We start from the raw sequence: 8,204 nt of genomic DNA, 5'->3' as shown, positions 1-8,204 counted from the left end.
TGAATGACTGACTGAATGAGCGAACGAGCGGGCAAACGGGCGAGCGAGCGAACGAGTGAATAAGTTAACAATTGAAAACTTGTTGTCAGCATGACGAAGTTTTAATACACTTGTAGATCTCGCCCAACAAGATTAATTGAATGCATATTCTAAAAACCTGCAAAAAACAACAACAAATTTGGAAAATCAAACAAAGTTATGACTGAGGCTCAGCGTCGCACGTTTTTGTGCGGAAATAGAATTTGTTTTTGCAGTTGGGCCGAATTTTTTGCTTCATCATAATAAAGGCAAGGACTTTAATCGATTTTTGGTTTATCAGCAAAGCTAACTGAAATTGTGAATGGAAAATGAGTGAAAAAAAAGTAGAATGAAGCTTTTATTGGAGTTTGGAATATATATTTTCAAAGAAATTAATAAAAAGGTATATGTATTAAAGTCTTAGACTTAAAATCTTGTTTTCAATATTTATAGAAAATATATCAAAAATGAATAATTGACAAAAATACCGATTATTCATACAAATTATTCATGCTTGAGTCTCCCTCCCTCAATTGTTCACAAATGCAGTATTTTCTTAGCTTTAAGGTACAACATTCTCATTTGGCCTCATCCGGCACTTATCAGCTGGTTCATCTCTTCCTCGGGCTCTCATTGCAGCGGATCCTCCGATAAACTCATCTAACTTATGCTAATGGTGTGATGAGTGTCCGGCGCTTAAAGGGGCAGCGCTTGAATGCGGTTCTTCGGTTTGGGATTGGGTTTGGGCTTGGGTCTTTGAGTTTTGGGTGTTGATTCAATTTGCTCCCTTTTGACGCCTTCCAATTAAGCCATTTGCCTCTGCACGACTTGTGTTTTGCCCGTCAACTGGATTCCCTTTAGCCATTTGCATTTTATTTCAATGAAAGATAAAAAAGTGTAGAAATTTTCTTGTATTTGCTAACATTTAATTTCGCATGATTTTGTTGGTTATTTTTGGTTGGTTATTTTTCTCCTTTGCCGATTTCATTTGCTTCGCACAAATATTTATAAACACTTTGCATGTTGTTATGCTAGATACCCTGTATAGATTGAAAAGGGGATGAATGGTTCGAGTCTTTCGTTTACACTTTTCATAAAAATAAAAATATATTTAATTTTTTATCTATTTCTCTAAGAAATGACCTATATTATTTCTTGATCTCGATGTCGATCGATATGTCAAATCTTCTCTTATTCAACTGAAGTTATCATTTGGCCATAGCAAATCCTAGACCAAATCAATCTTCCATTATTCAAATGCTACAATAATATTCATAATCTGCTCAATTTTGCCAGGGTATTCAATCCATATCAATTCAATGCTAACTGCTTCTTCAACAGTTTACAGTAAAAAAAAAAAAAAAAAATAAAGAGAAAAATAAACATCACCTTTGGCTATTTAGATGCTAAACATTGAGAGCCAACACCTCGTGCCTTGGGCTCCTGCATTCGCTTTGCTGTTATATGAAAACGGACTTTGTTAGTTTCAGCTAAACAAACTCTGCGTTCATCGATGCCAAGAGCAATTTAAAATCAAATTTTTCTCTTTACGCAGCAGCCAGCCAGAGACTGCAGGTGATAGCGAGGGGATGGAGTGTAGTGGGGCGTGGCGGGTGAGTGCTGGCTGTTGTCAAAGAGATGCCAAGCTCTCGTCTTGACTATGAGTGCAAATTAAATAAAATGGAAAAGTGGCGAGAGAAGAAAAATGTTCAACTTGGACGTTGGCTTCATCGTTTGCTGAACAGCCTTGATGGTCGACTGACTCTCTCACTCTTTCTCAGTTGAAGACGTTGTTGTTGTTGTTGTTGTTGCTGCTGTTGCTGTTGCAGTTAGCTGGCGCTGATTGTCTGTGATTGATTTTAATCGCCTCAAGTGATTTCACTAAACGATTCAACTTTGAAATTGGTTACTTTGCATTGTGCGCGTCAGGGGCAGAGAGAGAGAGAAAGAGAGAGAGAGAGAGAGAGAGAAAGGCAGAGTGAGAGACTCTAAGGGTGGTAATGCTGGAGATGGGTGCTTAAGTGTGGTTGGTGTTGCTTTACTTTTGCTGCTGAGTGTGGCGCTTGCGGCGTATTTTCTACCAGCAAATACAACACAAACACCAATACCAACACCAACATACAACATGCAACATTTTGCTGGCTAGCCACAATCCATTTACATATGAGCACATCAAGCGCTCTATAACTGTGGCTGCACTCGTTACTGTTGTTGTTGTATTTATTGTGCGTGTAAATATGATGTGCACATAAATTGCCATAGAAATACATCGAGAGCAGATATTTATGGCAAGCTACGTTAAAGAGCATAAAGAGATAGTACTTATATATCCTTAAGAGATTAAAGTCTTCTTCTGCAACGTTTATTTGAGAAACAAATAATGAAACAAATAATGTTTCAATCTACTTGAGTTTGGTTTGTGTAAAAACAGATTTTTAAGAGACTTTACAATAGAGCATGCAAGCATGAGAATCTTTTCCAGCTACGTTTAAGCTTCCGTATAAATAATTGGAATACAATTGAAAATGAATATACATAAATTATATATAAAAAAGAAATAAAATATTTTATATTTAAAATATTTTATGCGGATTTGCATAGTTTCAACGCATTAAAGTAAACTTTGTGAACTCGTTCGTATGGCGTGAACATATAATTTTCCAACAATTTTCATATTTGGATTATTAATGCTTAACTTTATTGCTATTTCATATTTATGTTTATTTTCATCTAAGCTTAACTAATTAAGGCAAAATTAGCATGGAAAGTCTTTAAATGGCTTGTTTAGACAGAGCACTAGAAACATCTAGCACTAACTCTCATTTCCATAATCAAATTATCAAGTTAAAATCAATATAAAATTATATCTAACTAAAGAGCAGAGTTAAAATATAAAATAGAATAATATAATGTTTAAGGAAAGAATTCATAAAGTTTGATGAGGCATTTTAATCAGTGACTTTGGCTTTAAACAGTTATCCAAAACATCTGCCTTGATCGCATCGCATCATTTAAGAGAACTATAACAAAAATCAATAATTTATTAGTGCACTCTCATCATGCTATCCAATTGGAACACTTTCAATTTGCAACTCGAGGCAGTCGAGGGAAGACGTGAAAGTTGCCAGCAATAGTTTCCTGGATAAAAAATAATATGTTTTCATTCCCAGCACTCCATGTTGCCCAGCTATTATCGTTGATAAGCTTCAACTCTGTGCCATATCAAAGTTGCTATCGTCCCATTTATCCAATAGCCAGAAGCCACTGCTCCAGATTGGTTTACGCAAACTTGGCCTAAACATCAATGAGCCACTCTACTTACCCATTCTAGTTAAGCCAGCTGTGTCTGCTCTAAAGCCCTTTCAGCTATGAACACTGAGAATATTTGATCGAAAAGTGTAGAGCGCCTTGACTAAGGCTCGTCAATGAATTGCTAAACATGGTAAGTAGCTATTTATGCAGAAAGTTGATTAGATTGTAATCCCTGCTAGCCGAGTGACACATTTGCGAAAGTCTCTCAACTTGTGATCTCCAGCAAGGCAAAATAGTTGAAGCAGCAGCTGCAGCTGCTGCACTAGCTGAGCTGAAAAGCGTTTGCCAATTTTTCCCGTGCTGGGTAATTACAAAGGCCAAAAAGTTAAGCGCCAGCTGTCAAGTCAGGTGAGAGCTAAGTGCAGTGAGCAAAAGACTGAGTTGGCTGGGGTCTGAAGGGCGGGTGGATGGGTGGCGGGTGGCTAGCGGTGTGTGGGTGTGGCGTTCGTTGAGGACTAGTGGCAGTTGCCACTTTAATGAAAACTTTTGCTGGGGGCCGCTTAGCGGTTTTGGCAACTTCAACGGCTTGCGGCGGCAACAGCAGCGGGTAATCAGCCATGTTATGGCAGTTTTTGGCAGTCTCGTATCCAGGCATTCCGGCCAGCACAGCCATCATTGTATGCTGTGTGTGTGTGTGTGTGTGGGTTTGGCTCAATCTGCGGACTGTGCCGTGGCCCTGCAAAGCGGTTACGGCTACGGCTCTGTGGATTATGGCCTTGCGATGCACTTGAAATCTTTGTTGCTGTTGCTCTTGTTGCTGCTGCCGCCGTTGTTGTTCTTGTTGTTGTTGTTGTTATTAGTGTTTGACAGCAACAGGATAATCTGCTTGGTGTGCATCCGTATACTCATCAGCCACATCGTGCTATTTGCCTAGTTTTGCCTCGCTCACAGCTCACTTAGTCTCATGCTGTCTCACACACTCTCTACCCTTCTCTCTTTCTCTCTGTCTATATATTTATATTTGTTTGTATTGGTTTTGTCGCCTTCGTTGAGTTTTCATTTTTATTTCTGTATTTTTTTAAACCAGTTTTTTTTTTTTTTTTGTTTTTGTTTTTTTTTTTTTTTTGTGGAGGGGGCTTACCAAACCCCTAAAACCCCTCTCGAAAATACAAAAAAGTCAAAAACTTTGTGCAAGGTTTCACTCGGTTGCATTTTTCTGGTTTGCAACGGCTGTTCCCTTTGCTATTGTTGTTGTGGTTGTTGTTGTTCTTTTTGTTGTTTTTGGCTTTGTGCAGCAGTGCATTTTATGCTTTAGCGGCCGTTCTGTTTGGCAGCTTTTAGTGGCTTCATTTGTTTTGCGTTTGGTCTCTTTAGGCAATCAAATCGAGTTTTCGTTTCGCCGGTTTAAGTGGGGGCTTTAATTAACCTAGGCTAAATGTATTTGTTATTTACTTACGGCCTGACCCATTTGATTGGGCAATGTGTACATATAGAAATCCATGTATTTATTTGAAATTGAACATTTTTTTATATTGATTGCATTTTGTTGTTGCGTCAATTGAAAAATGTCACTGCCACAGTGGGTAGGGAACACAAAAGTGTTCCAATGAAAGCTACACTATGCTAAATAAAACTAGAAAAAGAATTTAATATTCCTTTTGTTCGGAGTTGTATAGAAAACTTTCATCATAGTATTTTTCCCAGCATCGCATCGAATATTTTCAAATTGCTCTAACGTTCCTAAAAGAATCATAAAATATATTTATATGTATATATACATTTTTTTTTTTAATTTTTAATATTTAATATTTAATATTTAATATTTATTATTTATTATTTATTATTTATTATTTATTATTTATTATTTATTATTTATTATTTATTATTTATTATTTATTATTTATTATTTATTATTTATTATTTATTATTTATTATTTATTATTTATTTTCTTTCATGAATCTCTTAACATTCAAGACTAAAATGTTTTACCACTCATTATTTAAATTTCATAATTGACAGCGACTATTAAGATATATTTAAATATTTAAATTCCGAGAGACTGACTCGGTCAAGGCAGCAGTTTTATTTAAGCCAAAACAGTCCGGCTTCATTTAGTTTCGTTTCGGTTTATTTCCGGCTTTCCGTATTATCCTTGACACTGTCAACGGCCATTTGCAGAAATGCTTTTCATTTATTACGGTTTTTATTTTATTTGTTGTATGCTAAAAATAAAAGTGCGCTCATTACGTAATAGTAAATGGAAATATGACTGAAAATTCAGTTGCAGTCACTTGCTGTTTGCTCTACTTTAATCCCGCTAAGCTTTTGGCTTGAAGGCTTTAATTTGGCTCAAAGCCGTATCTAATTTGGAGCAACAAATTGTTCAGAAAGCTAATCAATAATAGCCTTTTACATTTTGCAACTTTGTTGCGCGAAGCTGGGAAAAACTATTTTTCAATTTGTATGCTGGCAAAAGTTTTCCCCTTCCCTTTTTTTTTTGTAGCCACGGCAGTGGCAAGTGACGCGTGTGCAACGCCTTCGCGGGTAATGCAACATCCATTAAAATGTACGATGGCAGCCAGCAAGCGGCGCATTAAGCAAACACACGAGGCACACACAGAGCCACAGACCCAGAGAGCCACACACACACACACACACACTCACGCTTCGTCACGTGAATATGGCTTTGCACGCAGCTATTAGCGTGCATATCGATTGCCAATATTGGCGATTGAGAAATAAAAGTCATGTTACGCGGGCGGGGACGGCTGGGCCAAGGACAGCAAAATGGCGGCAAGTCCCGAACCGGGCTAAAACAAACGCAGGCGGAGGCCAAAGCTGAAACTGTAACTGGAAACAGGTAGCAGCTGCCTCCTGACACTAAAGTGCCAACTTATGCCACACAAAAATGCTTGAATATAATGGCCAAGCAGCCCACCCAGCGTGGGCGTGGCAGCGGCAGGGCGTAGCTGTGGCATGCAATTGTGCGACGCAGTGGCCACAAAAGGCCGAAGCGCAAGGCGAAGACGACATGCAAAAGTGGAACGTGCAGCGTTGGCATTAAGTGGCATGTGGCAGCAGCAACAGCAACAGCAACAGCAACAGCAGCGGCAGCACTGCTTACAAGGACACTGATAATGATGAAAAAATTCCCAAGCACACACACATCAACACACACGCACATGCAAGCGATGTATACACAATTTATCTGCTGCCTCGGTGGGCACACACTGACGAGCATAAAAATTGCACTGGCAGCCCGAAGACAGTGACAAAAAGCCACTTGCCAGGCAAAATGTATATACATATACGTATATATATATTATTATATATATATGTACATATATATAGTGTAGGTGTGTGCCTGCTTAACTGTAACCCTTTGCTGATGTGCTGGCATGTTGCACAAGGCGCATTGCTGCCACCTGGACAGGGGAGACGGCAAACGAAATCGACCTTGACTGACAGCTTGACATGAACTCGACTGTGCTCAACGCTGCCAGCAGTGCTTGCTTCCAGCTGACACACACACACACACACATAAAGAGAGTCGTGTAGCCAGCTACATTGGGCTCATTATTTTCGCTTTAGCCGGTCAGCAGCAGCAGCAGCAGCAGCCGATGCCACGTGTAGCCCGGCAAGAGAAATGGGACAGGTAATGGTAATGTAAGCATATTCCTGTATATGTATGTGTGTGTGTGTGTGTGTGTGTGTGTGTGTGAGCATTAAAGCCGCCAAACCGCAAAGAGCTGGTCGAGCTTGTGGTTAGCATTTGCTGCTGCCAACTTAGCCAACTTCTCGCACGTTCAGCTTAAGAAAACTATGCGCGTTTTAGCTTTAAGAATTATGTTAAAGTCGTTTTGCGTAACATGAGATTTGATTAATATATTTTGCCGATAGTTTAGAAATCAAATTGTGCTGATTTAAGCTGAAAAAATGTTTTATTCCAAAATTTAAAGTGACAGTAAATTTGAATAACTAAACTAAAAATTAAAGATGCAGACTGACCCAGTGAGAGAAATAATAAATTAAATTGATTTAAAGTCGCTATACTTGAAGTTATTAAGTCAACTTTAGTTTTATTTCAAAGCTTAATTTCTGCCATTTATATGGCAAATTTTATATATGTATATTATATCAACACAAAGACCATTTTAATATCATTTGCTGAAAGAATTGATGATATGAATTTGCTTGAATTATGTGAATTCTATTTTTAATAAAATACAAGAATAAAATAAAATCCTTAAAGCTGTATAACTTTTAAAGTGTTAACCAATCAGCCTTTAGTGAGCTTGAAATGTTTACTTACGTATTGATAAAAGTTAAGAATTTAAAGGAGAGAGTTTTTGCATACGAATGACGATGGGAATTCACGGACGACTCAAATTGTATCAGATATGTATGTATATATACATATATAAATATGTAATATATGTGATATATACATATGTATTTCTTTTATATATACATACATATATTTATGTATATGCATGTGTAAAAGTGGGAAGAATTTTATATTCAAATGCTTGCAGGTCAACAAAATGTCAGCGTGGCTCTGTCCCATTGTGTCCGTGTGTGAAACGTGAATGTGAAGAAGAAGCAGAGAAAGAGCAACAGCAGGAGAGTAGGTGAATGAGGGAGGGCGAGAGGGAGAGAGGCCCGCATGTGTCCGCTATCATGTCGACGTCGTTGTCGCCGCTGTCGTTGTGGGCGCTGCGACGGGGCAGCGTCCGTGTCAAAGGTTCATAAATTGCGTTTAATCCTGCTTTATGGCGACATCACATCGAACATGAACTTTAACGCGACGACGACGACGCCGCCGACGTTGAGGACGTCGACTTCATTTGCATTTTACAACTTCATTTGAGCGGCCAAATGTGAAGCGAAATGTTCAAAATAACAGGAATAAAAGAAATGTTTTGCGATTTTC

The 8,204-nt window shown here is 38.3% G+C and overlaps 1 pseudogene; it reads right to left on the bottom strand.

Annotated features, from left to right (window-relative positions):
- Positions 1 to 3,667: 3,667 nt before the first annotated feature.
- On the bottom strand, positions 3,668 to 6,020 carry LOC122757128 (annotated as a pseudogene).
- Between the last annotated feature and the right edge of the window lie 2,184 nt (positions 6,021 to 8,204).

The sequence above is a fragment of the Drosophila mojavensis genome, unplaced genomic scaffold (genome assembly GCF_018153725.1).
Source record: "Drosophila mojavensis isolate 15081-1352.22 unplaced genomic scaffold, ASM1815372v1 contig_36, whole genome shotgun sequence".
NCBI lineage: Eukaryota > Metazoa > Arthropoda > Insecta > Diptera > Drosophilidae > Drosophila > Drosophila mojavensis.
The sequence above is the reverse complement of the archived record's forward strand: the minus strand, read 5'-3'. Positions and strand labels throughout refer to the sequence as shown.